Here is an 18,281-nt window from a genome sequence, read left to right on the forward strand (position 1 = left end):
TAAGATATATTTTTTAATCTGATGGCATCAGAAAAAAGAAACTACAAACCTGACCCTATCTACAGGAGAGGCCTGCTGCAAAGGGTGGTTGATTCTGCAAGCCTACACTATGAGCCTGAAGGCGGACACATGGGCAGAGGAGTCCACTGGATGATGGCTTGCAGAATCAAGTAGGAATAGCTGGAATTTTGTATTGCTCTTGGTTCTCTCAATAGCCCTCTCACCCCTTCCTTACTTGGGCCACTCGGGGAACTGCAGAAGGTCTACTTTCTAGCATGGGCAGCATATATGACACTGAAAAAGAACATGGACATTCTCCAGGGTGGCTGCCTGCACTTAGGAAGAAGTGGGCACTCCTTCTACCCACACTTGTTAGCATTACGCACCATGGTGTACCTGCAGTAGGTGCAAGCAGGACATCTTCAATGAAAAGGTCAGCATCCAACCAAGGATCACCGAGTATTTAAGCAATGCCAAGAACATGGAAGACGGACACAAACCCAATAAGCAGAACTGACACCCGAGAAAACAGAGTTAACAGGACCGATAGAACCCGACTTTGGCTTAAGTGTGGCTAATAAGTGTGGGAGGAAAGGGAGGAAACAGTGCCTTCAGTTCCAAAAATATAATTAACTAGAAGTCTAGAAACTTAAAAAAGATTGTTGAAATCAAACTTAACAGGTGAGCTGAATAAGAGAGAGAACTCAGATGAAGCTCTGAGCCAAGGGATTCTCAAGAGAATGCAACACAAAAAGAAAGCACAATGGAAAAGTTTAGAAAGGTGGAAAATGAAAGCCAAAGGTTAAACCACCACCCAACCCAATAGCTTCTTCTATTAGAAGGAGGAAAGCAGAGCCAATGGATGGACAAATCAAAGCGACGGTGGAAGAATATTTCTGAAATCTGAATATTTGCATATTCAAATCTGAGTCATCAGTGTGACTATCTGAGTCCTCAGTTGAAAAAAAAATCCACTAATGCAAGTAGGATAAATGCGGGGGTGGGGGGGGGGAGATACACAGACCTAAACATACTTTCCGGTGACACTGAGAACAAAAGATATGAAGAGAAGTTACAAAATTCCTCAGAGCTGCGCAGAGAGAAGACAATTCAGAGGTGGATGATAAGCAGATGGAGATCAGGCATACTGTCTGTAATATTGCAACCTCGAAGGTCTGAGGGACAATAATTTTGAACTTGAAATGGTGTCTGATCAACTAATAGTTTAATTTTTAGGAGAAAATAGAGGTATTTACAGACTTACGAGGTATCCGAAAGATTTAATGACCTACTCTGAAAGATTTAAGGTATTACATGCTCTGTCAAGAAGAAAAATAAATGTAGAGAAGGGATATGGGGAAGTAATGCAGAGACAATGAGAGAAGAAAGAAGAAAGAAAGAGAACATTTACTCTTAAGTTTTACTTACTATACAAAAAAAGAGATAAAGAAGTAATAATCTCGCTCCCAGATTGCTGATTATATCAATACAGAGGTTATGGCAGCTGAAGTGGAGAGAGGGAAGGAAGTATGGACCAAAGGGCGGTAAACCATTTTGGGAGTGGAATATCGGTATTTAAGACTCTAGACATTGGCAGAAAAATACAAGTTTAAGAATTTAAGAGGTTCCTAGAGGAAATTAAAAACAGAAAGCAAAACTTGCACATTATTAGAGGGGAAAACAGAACAAAGAAACACGAGTCCCCTTTAAAAAGAAAACAGATAGATGTGGGGAGGGAGGGGAAAAAGAACACACTATAAATGGAAAACACCAAATAAAATGACAACACATCCCTAGCTCTAATACATGTGAATTAGCTAAATCCACTATTTATTTATTTATTTATTTATTTATTTATTTATTTATTTATTTTTGTTTTTATTTATTTCCTATTTATTTTTTTATTTTGCTGGGTATTATATTATTTTTTAAATAATATTTTATTATTATGTTAGTCACCATACAGTACATCCTTAGTTTTTGATGTAAAGTTCCAGGAAGTTCACTTTTTAAAAGCAAAGACTCAGATGCCTGGGTGGCTCAGTCAGTTAGGCGTCTGCCTTCGGCTCAGGTCATGATCCCAGGGTCCTGGGATCAAGTTCTGCATTGGGCTCCTTGCTCACTGGAGAGCCTGCCTCTCCCTCTGCCTGCCTCTCCCCTCCTTGCGCTCTGACAAATAAATAAAATCTTTTTAAGAAAAAAAAAAAGAAAAGAGAAGAAAAGCAAAGGCAGAGGCTTTGACATTAGGTAACATTATGGTTGTTTACCAGAAATATTTACAAAATAAAAATGATACGGGAAATTTGAAAATGAAGGGATGAAAAAAAAAAAAACCACAACGCTCTAATAGGCACATGTGAGGAAGGAAAGAAAGCAGGTGTCCACAGTAATGTAGCAGACAAAACAGATTCAGGGAAAACAGCAAGAGACGGTGAGAAATCATATTAGGAAAAAGGATGATCACAATTACTTAATAGTTATTAACATTAAAGCCTGTGAGTACACAGCATCAGAACATATACTGAAAAACTGGTAAAATACAAAGAAATTTGACAAAGTCACAAGCGTATTAGGAGACAATGAATGAGTCTCAGAAATTAATGGAATGAGACAAAAATGTAATATTGAGGATTTGAATATCACACTTACTAGTTTAACCAAAACAATTTAGATGACTTAATTTAAATACATTACTGAATTTAGACATGCCCCGCCTCTTTCTTTACATATATATAAATAAAATACCTATATGTAATATTGAGTCCTGAATATAACAGATATTATTATTATATATTTTCTTCACGCCCTCTTTGTGTTCCAGCTACCTCACACACATATATTCTCAGAATCTAATCATAATTGGGCCATAGAGGAAACCTCCGCATTTTTCAAAAGGCAGAAATTAAGGTGGCCATGCTCATTGGCCCCCCACTAGGCCAACTTACAAATTAATGAGAGAGTGCATAAAATCTATATGCACACAAATTAAATATAAACATACGTGGACTTCTAAATAATTCTTCAGTAAAGCAGAATAGCCAAAGCAAAAATTATAAACTTCTGAGAAATGAAAGGTGGGAGCATTATACATCAAAACCTAGGTATATAATATATAGTCAAAAATTGTTTAAAATGATCCGTAAAAGTTAATTGCTTTCTGAATACTCACATATTAGATACACATTTGGCGAGAGTTGGGGAGAGAGAAGGATGGGGAAGCAAGAGGCCGAGGAAGACTTATAAAAACTCAAAACGTTCATGATGACAAGGGCGTATAATTACAAAGAGAAGAAAAACATGTGACAGAATACTATGTGTAACTTTAACCAAAATATCTGAACACCTAAATAAAGTGGATGGGTTTTTCAAAGTTAAAAGAAATTTGACTCAAAAAAGAACACTTAAGGGGCGCCTGGGTGGCACAGCAGTTAAGCGTCTGCCTTCGGCTCAGGGCGTGATCCCGGCGTTCTGGGATCGAGCCCCACATCAGGCTCCTCCGCTGTGAGCCTGCTTCTTCCTCTCCCACTCCCCCTGCTGTGTTCCCTCTCTCGCTGGCTGTCTCTCTGTCAAATAAATAAATAAAATCTTTAAAAAAAAAAAAAAAGAACACTTAAGTTGAATAGTTACCTTGGCAGAAATTGAAAAAATAATAAAGGATTAGACCCACGTAGGTTTATAGGTGAGTTCTACCAAATTTTCAAGGAAAAGGCAAATCCCACTTACCTAACATTTTTCCAGGATATAGGAAAAAAGGAAGTTACTACCTGACTCGTACCACAAGTCCCATGGTCAGGTCCTGGGCAAGGCACAATAAGGTAGGTTAACAAAACACCAACCAACGCTAGAGTTCAATTTTCACAGGGAAAAAAAATTCTAGCTAAAAGATGAACAAATCTATCCCGGAAAGTTGCTAAAGGAAGAATTCGGGATGTTTCATCACTGAAAGCAGATCATTGTGACTCACTACCTAAAGAGATTAAGGAGGAAAGTCTAGTATATGCATACCCTGGCATACCTTACAAGATGAACTCAACCTGAACGTGAAAGGTCTAACACATACCATTAAGTAAAAAGAGGAAGCCACAGAATGATCCATGAACAGTGTGATAGCATTTACCCAAATACACAGCCTACAGAATAAGAATGGTGTAATACCACCTCTGTAAATACACAGACACGAGAGAAACCTATATATTTCTCTAGGTACATTTATGTGTGCATAGATAAACTATTAAAACATTTGGAAATTTATGGGGCACCTGGGTGGCTCAGTTAGTTAAGCGTCAGACTCTTGATTCTGGCTCAGGTCATGATCTCAGGGTCGTGAGATCGAGCCTGGTGTTGGGCTCCATACTGCTGAGCATGGAGCCTGCTTGGGATTCTCTCTCTTCCTCTGCCCTCCCCCACTCTTGCATGTGTGTGTGTATGTGTGTGTGTGTTTGTGTGCGCTCTCTCTCTCTCATGTGCTCTCCTTTCTCTCTCCCCCCCCAAAAAAAAGAAAAAAAAAAAGGAAATTTATGACCCTATCTACTTCTGGGGAGGAAATAAAGATCGGAGCTGAAAATCAAGGTATCTTCAGTGTTATCTTTGCGATGCACGTTTTTATTATAGGAATATATTGCATTTATGTGTTGCTTGTGTAAATAGAAAAGAATGCAAATTTCAAAGAGGCACAAAAAAGCTGAAATCCTACAGATAGAGAGATGTGTTATTCTTTAGTCCCAAACAATTTAAAACAGTAGAAGAAGAAAGTATTCAGTCATGTTTCAAGGTAGCTTCCTCACAACGCCAACCATTATTGTTTGAAGGAGGAACGGCTCCATTACTCACTACCGACCAGGCTAAGAGGAGGTGAAAGCATGAAGGGCATTCTAACCAGCCCAGCTGAGGGTAATCAGCAGCAAGGCTTCCCATGGAAAGCCAAGATGAGCCAGGCGGCCGACAGCGGGAGAAGGGAGAAGTGTTTCATCCCAGTCCATGTCTCTGTATCCCCAATAATGACGAATTGGGTTTCTCTTCCTGATTCTCTCTGTTCTTATCAGCTTGTCTTTCTCTGTACCTTTCCGGGTCATTTTCTCTGTGTCTGTATTGGAGAGACAAACACAGTCCCTTCACCCCAGGTGGCTTAGAAGCCAGCTTCCGGTATGATGCTGTGCAATCATGCTTTCTATGCCATAAAACAGATCTGGAAAGCCAAACAGACCTGCAGACCCCCTCAGGCTGTCACGGATGTGTTAGTCAGTGATCTGTAATGAGAGAAACCAACTGCAGGGAGCTAAGGGATAGCAGTGAAGACAGATGACAGAGCTACACGGTGGCCTCCCGGGTTGACCAGACGTCAGAAATCAGCGGGCCAAACCCCTCTCCTTTGCAGAACTTTGTGTTCCATGATCTTTTCACTCCTGCCAACCCTCCCTTTTAATATTTCCCTTTGGTTTTATTTTCAAGAAAATAGCAAGGACAGGCTTCTGATACGAAATGTTCATATCGAAAATGAAAAGAAAGCGTCTATCGGCTTGCGTCATCTTTCATTGGTTTAACTGGTTCTCCCAGGATCTTTCCAGTGAAAGGACACACAACATAGTCCCCAGGACAAGATGTGTCTTCGATTTCACTACCATCTTTACCACTAAAATATTCATCTCTATCTTGGGTACAAATTTCATCACAATGGTCTCATTTTGGGAAGGGCTTTGGTGGGGGCTACTGGAAAGAGGGTACTCTTGGCCTCCATCCCTAAAGGGATCTGCTGTGGAGGTCGTAGCTCGTTTCATGGCTGACTTTTTCAGAGCTTTGGGGTTCTGAACAACGTAAGAGGCATTTTCACAAAATGACACCGAGTACCCCGAATCTCCTCACCTTCGAACTGGTGTGTGGGGGCTGTTCTTTGCACTGCCCCTGAAATATGTTCTCGGGTCCTGTGTGGGGAGCAGCAGCTGGCTTATCTTATGTGGATGGTACAACTCATGACCTACAGACTCAAAAATGTCGGCCCAGCCTTCACGGCGGTTTGATCCAGGTAATTGATTTTAAAATGGGAACAAATGAAGGAACATGTCGCAGTCCAACGGACTCCAGAGAAAATTAAAGAGACAGTTACTTATTTTAAAAGGCAGGGAGGGGGGTAATGGCCACTCTATGACTATGTCCTTTTTGCAGCCTACCAGCTAACTGATTAAAAAAAAAAATGCTTTCCCCGTGCCCCGCCAAAGCCTCCTCTTCTCAAGTTCTCCGGCCGGCCTTCTAAGGCCTCACTTACACAAGATACTCCAAGGTTCGGTTGTCTCCTCCACCTCCCTAGAGCACCACCTCTCCCTACAGAGCCCACAGGAAAGGGTCCTCCTACTTGAGGGACACAGGAAGGGAAGGAGAATTCACACAAAGAATGGATATAGAACTCGGCACCTTTTCCCGAGTAAATACTGGAGTGAGCAGCTTCTGGAAGGAGGCCAGTGGGCTGTTAAATAGTCTCATTGTTCCTCAGTTCTTATGCAACCGGAATGGATTGCCTATCGCACTGCATGCAGAGGAAAAGCTCCCTAGACTGCAGAGCCTGGCAGAGAGGGGACGAGAAAGGAGGGAAGCCCTAGAAGGCCTTGCTTCATAGCAAGCGGCAAAAAGCTCCTTCTAAAGAAGATGATGAGAAACTGAAAGTGTTAGTATAAGGTCAGCAGGGGAGCTCAAGCAGGCTACTGGGGACCAAATATCAAACATTCAAGTAAGACATGCACATCACGCATGAAGATGGCCCTCCATCCACTCTTCCGCTCAGGTGAGGAGAACAGAGGGAGCACAGCTCTTTATTTGTTGGCCTACTCTGCCCTCCATCTTTCAATCTGCTGTCTTGTCTCCCTGGCTGGACCTACCCTCAAGACCTACAGACTTACAAGACCACCTATCCCAGATATGCTGAATCAATTATGAAGTCAACTCTGCCCATCCCCCACCTCCTCCCCGGACAGTTGGGTCAAAACACTGGTAAAGAATTTTTTTTGTTTGGTTGTTTCTGGACACATGCCTCGGATTCTGGTAGACAGTGAACAGGAAGAAGTATGTGAAATCAGGTATTTTTAAGGTCCTGGGTATGGTAGGCTGGATAATGCCACCCCCCCCAAGATACCCACATCCTAATGTCTGAAATCTGGCTGTTAACCCTACATGGCAAAAATGGACTTTGTAGATGTGATTAAGTTAAGGATCTCAAGATGGGGAGATTATCTTGGATTATCCAAGTGGGCCCTAAGTGCAATCATCGTAAGTGTCCTCATAAAAGTGAGGCAGAGGGAGATTTGACACAGAGAGAAGAAGCTGAAGCAACGTGACCACAGAGGCAGAGACTGGAGAGATGCCACCACAAGCCAAGGAGTGTTGGCAGCCACGAAGGGTTGAAAGAGTCAAGGGATGTATTCTCGAGTCTCGCCTGTAGGGAGACGGCCCCACAAACACCTTCATTTCAAACTTCTGGCCTCTACAACTGTGAGAGAATAAATTTCTGTTGTTTTCAGCCACAGATTTGTGGTAATTTTTTTTAACAGCCCAAGGAAACGAATAAAGATATTTCTACAGTACATCTTTCCCAGGATCCAAATGTCTTTTAACAATTTTGCACCTCCACAATAAATGCGAACTTTAAATATACCTTGCAGCTTCCCCCAAACCAACCAAGACAGTCTCTATTTTTTGTTTCTATTTGGGAACAAATGAATCCATGTGAAAAATCACTTGCTTCCACATGATAACATATAATTTTCAAGCAAACAAAAATTCACTGTGGCTCACATACGAATTTCTTTTAGTGTATCTTTTATCTTCTAACTTCAACCTTATGACAAAAACGTTCCAGAAAAAAATTAATCCCTTCCCTATCCAACCATACAAATTCCATTAAACCAAATACAACCTATGACCTTAGGTGACCCTATGATGAGAACAACTAAGGTTGTTTTCCATAACAGAGGGCTCGGACAAAATGTCCAACAACTTAACTTGAATTAGTTGATTATCAAACACATTTCAATGTCTTGCTCTTCAATCATTAAATAAGATACCCTTATATTTCTAAAAACAGGTGGACATCTACACTGGATCACCCAGAGCTTTTGAATAAATGGCTTCCCTTCAAGGGAGAACCTAATTTGACACTGATATATTGCCTCATTAATGACAATTTTCCCCACTTGCTAAAAATACCTCCTTTTTCATCAAACCATTAAGTAGCCTTTTCCAAAAGCACATAAAGTGTGCAGGATTATGAAAATGATAATAGGCAATGCTGTTGAGGCTTGGGGGTAAGGGCTTTCTTACACAGTTGGTGAAAAGGAATTTTGCAATCCATTTCTATAGCCTTAAAATGTCCATACTCTGATATAGTAATTCTACCAGTAAGATTTATCCTATGTAAATGCATACAAAATCTACAAAGATATTGTCGTGCTACTTCTGACATGAAAATTTCTTCTTTACATGGTCATCACTAAGCTATTGGTTAAATATACTACAGTATTTAAATATTCTGTGCTCATTAAAAATGCTTTCAATGAATAATTTGCTGAACAACAGCAAATTTAGAAGAGTTTCTAAAAATAGTCATGACCCTCCTCAAACAAATACAAATGCTCTCGACATATTATTAAGCAAGTAAAAGGGCTGGTTACAAAACTGTATCCAAGAATTATCCAAATTTTTATGTATTATATACCTCTTGCTTACACACATTTTTTTAACGAGAAAAAGATTAGCAAAACATATACCAAAACACAAGATATACAAGCAGTATATCTCAGTGACAGAATTTTAGGTGATATTTTAATACTTTGTGTGTGTTAAAAATACTTATAGTGACTATAATTTTTATATTTAGGAAAAAATGTTCTCTAAAGAGAAGACATTAAAAATCTTTTTCCCTATAAATCAATTTTTAAATAATGTCCATGTTTTCCGCCAGAATTCCTGGCAAGAACAAAGAGCAGGAAGAAACTAATAAAACTGTAAAATGTTCTCCTTTTCAAGATTTAAAATCTTGACTGTACATTGGAGCCTTCACACATACCAATTATGACTGATTCCTAGGAAGAATTACTTAATAATACTGATTAATGGGGCGCCTGTGTGGCTCAGTCTGTTAGGCGTCTGCCTTTGGCTCAGGTCATGATCTTAGGGTCCTGGGATGGAGCCCCACGTCAGGCTCCCTGCTCAGTGGGGAGCCTGCTTCTCCCTCTCCCATTCCCCTTGCTTGTGCTCTCTGTCAAATAAAGAAATGAAATCTTTAAAAAATTAAAATTTGGGTATTAACTCTAAAGCCTCTACTGTACTTATCCCTTGGAAGCAAAACAGATTATGGTCATGCTAGATTTAGTCTTTAATGAATTCTGAACTACAAAGAAACCTAAGGCCTTTGCCATGATAAATCTATAAAATTTACCATAAATATGTAATAAATTTTTTATCAATAAGCACCACCTGGTTCAAAATGATTTCCTGGCATTTATAAAACACACACACTGAATAGAAATAAAATGAGAACAGCAAACATCTGCTCTTTGTCTCTAGTTTCCCCTCAACATGAATAAAAGGCAGATGTAACTTTCTTAAAACTTAATAATTATAGAAGAGATGAATAAAAATATTATGATGAATTGCCTTTATGAATTTATTAGGGGATACCTATGATCATATTATTGGCTTCATTATATAAGAATTTTACAAAACATCTAGAAGATGCTTGCTTATCGGGGATATTTAGGACCAGCTTAATTTGAATATAACAAATAATTGCTAACATATGATTCAGTCTGTAATGACCAATTTGCAAAGAAATCAGAATATGACAAAGTATATAGTTTTTCAAGGAAAGAACTGGTTTATTTCAGAAGACTGTTTGGATATTGGTTGTTTGACCTACAACAATTCCCTTGAAAAGGACATCTGAGTTCATGTGTCAGCCCTTCAAGAGCCTCTTAAATACAGTGAGGGCTGAAACTGTATTAAAAGTAGTTGTCCATGGGGTGCCTGGGTGGCTCAGTCAGTCAAGTTTCTGCCTTTGGCACAGGTCATGATCCCAGGGTCCTGGGAAGGAGCCCTGCGCCCAGCTCCAAGCTTGGTGGGGAGTCTGCTTCCTTTCCCCCACCCTGTTCGTGTTCTCCAATAAATAAATAAAATGTTTAAAATGAATGAATGAATGAGTGTATGAATGAATGTAGTTGTCGATGACTGTGGTTCTCTGACCTGATGATGCCTTGCTACTCACCTCTTCCCATACAGTTAATTCCCACTGAAGGGTTCCAGCAGACACCCAGCTTTAGAAAGGAGAAATACTGGTGGACGAGGCTGAGAGCAGTGGGGGGACTATCTGTTTATGGTGTCCTCTGAGGTGTCCAACTCCTAAATGTTTACTGAGTCCCTGGCTTACCAGTATCTTGATCTTCCAGAAACAAAAGGTATAATTTGCACATTAATGATTTTTACAGTAGTGAATTACAGACATGACTTCTAAAAATAAATTTTTGTTTAATAGGATGCAAGATAAATCGACTTTTAGCACATGAAAATATATAGTGTGTGATAGGAACCTGGGGAAAAGGGATACATAAATTAATTTCAAGTAGGACTTTTATTTATTTATTTTTTACATATTATAAAAATTCTGCAAAGTAAAGGCATTTTATTTCTTTTGTGTCTCTGAAATAGAGTACCTATTTTGACTGACTAAAGGGTTACAGCAAACAGCAAAAGTTGTTTTATTTCTACTGAGTGTGTAAGATAAACAGAGCTAACCCATCATCCCTGAGAATTAGAACAGTCCTGAAAAAACAATTAGGCAAAACTGAAATACTTGTAAACAAGGACTGGGTTCCGCCCCCCACACAAGTGGAAGAACTGTCACTATTTTCAAGACCAGGGCTAACAATATATGGTAGTGCGTATAGTTTACCAGCACAGAAACAACTTCTCCCTTAGTATCGGGTATTAGTCACACAACACATGCCTGAAGAGAGTTCAGCCTGTCTCATTCCCATAACAAGGGCTCTGATAAGGTCTGAGGAATAGAAAAAAAACTGCAACATGATGAAGTACATTGAGTACATTTCGATGGAGCTCAAACAAAAATTATACAAATTGCAGTCTCTCTTGGATCTTGTTTCAGGGTGTTCTTGATTGTGCAGCTAAGATAGCAGTCTGTAGCTTTGTCCTTGGAGAACCCAGGGGTTCCAGGGTGGGGACTATGAGAATGTGGACTTGGACTGATCTCTACCTCAGTCTTAGTTTCTTCTTAACTAGAACATTCTTTGAGCTACTGACGATAATACCTGGATAGTCAAGGTGGGGACTCAAGGCAGGAGCACAGGGAAAAGACCAGAGAAGGCTTAAGACCCATGGGCTTGCCTAGGTCAGTGGTTCTCAAAGTGTGGTACCCAGACAGTAAACATCATCTGGGAATTGATTATGAACGCAAAATCTCAGGCCTCACACCCAGACCTTCTGAATCAGAAACTCTGGGGTGCAGCCCAAAACTCCATGGTGTGTCCAGCAGGCCAGGTGATTCTGACATCAGGTAAAGTTTGAGAACAACTGCCTTGGATCAAGTCTTCATCAAAAAGAAAGAGGTGAAGGAAAAAAAAAAAAAAGATCTTTCGATCTTCATCCATGGCCCAGACTAGCTCACGGGGAGAGAGACCTACTAGGCATTCCGGACTAAAGCTCAGGTGAGAAATAAAGACAGTCCATTTGTCTGGAATCCACACTTGTCTCAGGAAGGCCATGGAAAACCTAGGAGATGGAAATTCTGCGTCCTGGTACTTACCTCCCCACCAAGATCAAGAGTAGCTACCAAGATGGCCCCAAGTAAACGGATAATTTCCTCTACCAGTTCTTTCAAGCTTCATCCTTAAGGGTTAAGGCTGAAGAAACCAGCTAAGGGTGACAGGTGACTTAAAGAAAGCAAACAAAGGGTGACATAACCCAAAACCCAACACACCAGCAATTTGATCTACCATGTAGACAGTGCAGTCACTTTCCAAGTAACTTCAAGCACTTCCTTCTTCTGGCTCATGACCTTTATGGTCCCTGATAAATACAAAGTATGAATGCTGATGTTTCTCCTAAGAACTCAAAGAAAACAAAACGAAACAAAAACAAACAAACAAAAAACAACTGGGGAACTAGAGATTCACCCAGCAAACTCAATCTTTAAGACGCTGCAATTAAACCAAACTGCTGAGGGGAAAGATTACATTCAAATATGAGGGTTCTAGAAGAAACACGCCCTCCGCAGCAATGAAAAGCAGCATCTCAAAAGATACTCAGAACGTATCACTTTGCCATTTGCATTCTTCTCTGGATTTATCAGATTTGACTCACTGCCCCAAATATACTGAGCCTTTTGCATTTTTTCTCTTCCCTTTCCATTCCTTTTTTTTTTTTTTAAAGATTTTATTTATTTATGTGACAGAGAGACAGCCAGCGAGAGAGGGAACACAACAGGGGAGAGGGAGAGGAAGAAGCAGGCTCCCAGCCGAGGAGCCCGATGTGGGACTCGATCCCGGAACGCCATTCCCTTTCCATTCCTGAACCTCTCTTTTCAGCTTGGTTAATTCTGCTTATCCTCTAGATACCTGCAAGAGAAACTTCAGGTACCAATGCTGTATTTTCACTTAGACGCTCTGTCCTTCCCTCTCTGTAGCGCTCACCCGGCCATGTTGTAAGCAGCTGCTGTTCTGGATCTTCACCAAAGAAGGAACTCCGGGAAGGCCAGTTTCGTTTGCTATTACAAATCTTCCCTTATTGGGGCGCCTGGGTGGCACAGCGGTTAAGCGTCTGCCTTCGGCTCAGGGCGTGATCCCGGCATTATGGGATCGAGCCCCACATCAGGCTCCTCCACTGGGAGCCTGCTTCTTCCTCTCCCACTCCCCCTGCTTGTGTTCCCTCTCTCGCTGGCTGTCTCTATCTCTGTCAAATAAATAAATAAAATCTTTAAAAAACAAAAAACAAATCTTCCCTTATTATGATGGGGTTACATCCTCATAAACCCACCCTAAGTTGAAGATATCCTAAGTGGAAAATGCATTTAATATACTCAACCTACTGAACGTCATGGCTTAGTCTATCCTACCTTACACCTGCTCAGAACACTTAACATCAGCGTGGGGCAGAATCAGCGAACATAAAGCCTATCTGATAATAAAGTGTTGGATATCGCATGTGATTTACTGAGCACTGTACTAAAAGTGAAAACCAGAAGGGTTGTATGAGTACAGAATGGTTCTGAGTGTATCCGTTGTTTACCCCCGTGATGGCGCGGTTGCCTGGGAGCTGGGGCTCATGTCGCTGCCCAGCAGCATGAGAGAGCATTATATTACATTGCACTAACCTGGGGAAAAAGCAAAAATCAAAATCTGTAGTACAGTTTCTATTAAAAGTGTATCGCTTTCACACCGCTGTAAAGTAGAAAAATCTTAAGTTGAACTATCCTAAGTTGGGGACCATCTGTATAGTGAGCGCACTTAGTAAATACAGGATGAATGAATGAATGTTCTATGGAAGAGCTCCCCACCGAGACTAAAAGCAGCCAAGGGCAATCAACGCTTCCCTTGTTACCCAAATGCGCATGTCAGTCCCATTTTTGTGTACACCCACCCTTTCCTCCAAGATCCTCAAACACTGCTCCCAGGCTCCTGTTCCCGACTCAGACCCTGCTGCCCCCTGGGTCCCCCTTAGTGTCTGACCGGAACTCAGCCTGTGGAATGAGTTTCCACTCCTCACCTGGCTCTGCAGCTGGTGGGTCCTATGAATCACTTCCTGGCTGACTGGACAGCCCAACCCCCACCTCTGCTGTGTCCCACCCTTGAGCCTGGACCTCTGACCACGGAATCCCCTTGAGGACGACTCAGATTGGCACCTGGGTCCTCATAGGTGAGAACACACCCTAGACATGCCCTCATGGGGTGTGTGGTTTTCTTTTCCATAGAGACTGCCTCTTTAGTGGAAACCCACCAGACTGCTCATAAGGTCCTCCTCTCTTGTGCCCCGCCCTCCAGACTTTGCCCTTCATTTGTCCTTGGACTGGCTCTACCAAAATTATTAGGCGAAGCATCACCAACATGAATCATACATGTCGAGAGAGAAAGCTCTCTTGAGAGGCTTGATTTAGCTTTAATTATCTGAATATTTCAAAGGAAAGAATTTTATTTTATCTGTGCTGAATAATCTATCTGCATGTTGCCTCAGGCATGTGTATGGGATAAGGTTGAGGACTGCAAGACAGAACTTCACAAAAACAGGGAAACTGCTCGGGACCAGGAGCAGGCACAAATTCAAGGGCTTGAGAAATCCTTTATTTTCAAAACTCTTTTCTTATTAAAATAAACACACACAGACAACGGGCCCTTAAATTTAATCAAGATTCCTGATATTTAAGTGTTCTCCAAGCAAATTTATAAATAGGCCTTTGCTATTATTACACAGGAATCATAAGAACAGGATAAAGTGTAAGGCGGCGTATTGGAACTGAGTCCGGGCCATAAAAGGAAAAAAAAATTTTCCTTAGGTTTTGAGCTAAACGGTAGCCAAATTTAACAGTTTTTCTATGTTCATACACACAGAGGCACCACACAACCTGACACTAACCTGCGGTCAAAGAGATGTAATCTCAGCAAACTCAAATCTCACGCAAATTTAATGATCTCCTTACATGTTCAAAATTGTTCCACCTTCATTCTTGAAATGCCTAAACTAAGGATGGAGATGGAACTCATCGAGATAGGAAAAAATGACTTGGAATTTGAGGTTTTACAAGGTCGATTTTTTTTTCTGTTTGTGCAAATGCTTTAAAAAAGTCCCCAAACCTTTTTTCCCTGTTTTTTTTGTGCAACTTTTATATAATTAGTCTGAAAGGAAAAAGAAGCAAACTCTTTCACCTCAGTTCATTTGTGGAAGAAATGTTATCTTTTCAGGTTTTTTGATTTTTTTTCCAGCTGTGGCATCATAATGAATCATGATTTCCAAGAGGCAGAGAACTTACTGTGCATGGCTTTACGTAAGCGAGAGGGTACATAAACACTAGGTGTACGGGCTACGGGGCCCCTGGCTGGCTCAGTCAGTAGAGCATGCCACTCGATCTCAGGGCCGTGAGTTCCAGCCCTCCGATGAGCGGAGAGCTTGCTAAAAATCAAACTAGGTGTCCATATTAGAATACATACGGTCTTTGGCTTTGATAGACCAGCAGGAGACCGAACATCTCATGTTTCCCTGTCATTTGCCTAAGAAATACCAGCACCAATGTTCACAACCTTTGAAAAAGGTCTTACAATGGACATTAGAAAAGTGAATTACGACGATCCAGATTTTGTGGTTAAGTAATTTGGCCACAACTTAAAAAATAGGTCTGACTTTAATTATATATTGCATTGCTTCCGCAATTAATATTAAACTAATAGGACCTGTACAGCCTGCTGGAATGGAAAGGGGGGACAGTTGGATATGGATGACCTGGATTCCAGTCCCAACTCTGTTCCAACTAGCTTGAGAAAGACCCTTAAGCTCTTGGAGCCTTAAGTTTCCTTGTCTGTAAAAATCAGAGGCTGAAGCAGTCATTTTTGTGACCCCTTCTAACTCCAGTTGGTTTGATTAAACATTATTTGGGCTTCAAATAAATGTAGATGTTATTTAAAAACCCTATATGCCCTTCCTGAAATAGATTTTATTTCCTAAAATTAAAGCCACATTCAGATGGCTCCAAGTAAGGTTAGAAACAATGCACTACTATTGTGTATTGAAGAGCAGCTGACAAGGTAATGACACGGTGACATTTCTAGAACAGCTCTTCAGTAGCAAAGGAGACTTTCAAGATGCCAAATGCTTGCCCAATTCTGGTAAGGTCAACAGCCTTCAAATAATTGTTCCTTTCATATGATGTGTGCTTTTACTGGATTATTTTAAAATGTGTTTGCTTCCATTGCTTATATAGAAACTGAAAAACATCCCTCACTCTCACAAAGCCCGGAGGCAATGGGAAGGATATCAGAGGTCAGAGAAGTCGGATGTGAAGCAATTCCCAAGGGTTCATGTCGTATTTTATTTTAGCAAATGTCTCCAGCTTCTAATTCAAGCCATATCAGCAGGCTGGGAAAAAGAGCAAAAGCAGAGCTTCCTGAATGAAATTCCCTGCCCCTTTGTTGGACAAACCCTTGGATCTCCCCTCCACCCCACCCCAAGCGGTGTCAGCACTAACAAGAAAAATTGCTGAAAATCGCTTGGGTCCTTGTGTCTGCAATCAATTATTTTGTTTCTTCAGGGGTAAAGTTTGACCCAACATATTTTAAAATGCTACAAGATTGCAGGCAAGTTTCAAAGACACCAGGAGGAAGTCAATGGCCTGACCCCGGGACTAGAAGAATGACATTCTCATTAGGCGAGAGAAGGGAACTTCCTGAAGTAATGAGAAATGAACGTGGCTCCCGTCACCACTCAGCTCTGAATGCAGGTGCTGGGGGCTAATGCCGCCAGGGCACCTGACATTTCTGTGATAGTTACATTTTACCCAGCATTTTCACAAACTCTCTTTAAGTTGGAAACCATAAGTCAGCGGCAAAATGTGGAAAGCAGGGCTCAGAAAGCTTAGACTCCCTCAAATTATGGTTAGAACTAGCACTTAAAGCCTTTTGATTTTAAACTCTCACTGTCTGACCTCAGCCCTCGTGATGAAAGTTCCTTAAATTCAGCACAACAGTTTGAAGATATGGCTTCCAATGACAATGCGGGAAATCGGTCTTTTCTTGGGGTTGTATTCAAGCTGTTTTCATAAAAGGTAGTTCAATCACAGATAAGGACTGCCTTCATAAAGGACTGCCTACATTACCATCACTCCCCACTTTCTCACTTCAAACTCACCCGACAGAGATCCTGGTTACCCCAGCTTCCAAATCAGGAGATATTTGATATTATTCAAAAGAAAACTAATTGCAAGTTCCTTTTAATTTATTGTTAAAGGCTTTCATAATTTTCACTTTAAAAGGATCAATGCATCTTTAATTCTTACTTCTGTTTCTAGAGTCCTCTAAATGGGATAGAAAAAACTCAGTTTTATCAAAACATCAGTCTCTTAACCACTTAGCCCATGACATTCATTGGCCTACAATGCTATTTTGGAATATTTGTGGTGGGCATTTAACAAAATTAATGTGGTTGCTTATATTTAACTCCAATGAAATCACAAAGGTGAGTAAGCCATTATATGTATTTTTATTTTTCTTCTGCCCTAACTGAAACCAACCCTCGAGATAAAACAGGAAAGGAAACAGGATTCACTTATGGCCATTGCATAAATGAGCTAAATCAGGTTTTGCGGAAAAAAGGTCTACTGAAGTTTTAAAGACGGGCACGTTATCATTAAGGCATATTTTGGCCATCTACGTCACACACTCCATGGCCAACTTTCTTTAGACAATAAAAACAAGCTGTGCTCCATATCACCATTTCCTAACTATCTATTTGCTATAAATGTTTTAAAATATGGAATCTACCTCAAATATTCTGTTTAAAATGACTTTTTGAGAAGCTGGGCCTTTAAGTCTTTAAACTCAATATCCTTATCTTGGTCCTGACATTTCTAAACCTCTCCAGAATTTAACTCCTATCTTTACCTTATACTCAACTGATCCTTTTTCCACATGTGCCTGTTCGCCTTTTTGTCCTCCATCTTTGTTTGCTCTCCTTCTCCCTCCTGTGGCAATCCTGTGGTATCACCCTTCACCTCTCCTCTCCAGAATTCCATTCCTCCTGTTCAACTGCCTCCTAAGACATCTCCATCTGTGCTCCCATCACTTCAGATGCCCAGATGTGTCCCGGCTGAGCTCACTGCTACAAAACAATTGCTTGGAAAAATGGGTCAAACTATCAAGATCCACCTAACAGTAATCAACACAAAGATCTTCATGGAGATTTAAAAAAAAAAAAAAGAAAAGAAAAAGGAATTACAAGGCCAAATTAAAAAAAAAAAAAAATATATATATATATATATATTGGCCTAAGAAACAACAAGTGTTGAGGATCTGGAGAAAAAGGAACCCTCGTGCTCGGCTGGTGGGAATGCAAATTGGTGCAGCCCCTGTAGAAAACAGTTAAAAATAGAACTACCCTACAATCCAGTAATTGCACTCCCAGGTATTTACCCAAAGAATATAAAAACACTAATTCAAAAGGATACATGCACCCCTATGTCTATAGCAGCATTATTTACAATAGCCAGGATAGGGAAGTGGATAAAGAAGATGTGGTGTATATACACA

At 40.6% G+C, this 18,281-nt stretch overlaps 1 protein-coding gene across 1 annotated transcript in view; it reads right to left on the reverse strand.

The window, feature by feature from the left end:
- PLCB4 (phospholipase C beta 4) overlaps positions 1–18,281 on the reverse strand; it is a 248,332-nt gene that overhangs the window by 160,334 nt on the left and 69,717 nt on the right. The gene's annotated exons all lie outside the window — the stretch shown is intronic.

Source organism: Ursus maritimus, unplaced genomic scaffold, assembly GCF_017311325.1.
Source record: "Ursus maritimus isolate PB19 unplaced genomic scaffold, ASM1731132v1 scaffold_22, whole genome shotgun sequence".
NCBI classification, from domain to species: Eukaryota; Metazoa; Chordata; class Mammalia; order Carnivora; family Ursidae; genus Ursus; species Ursus maritimus.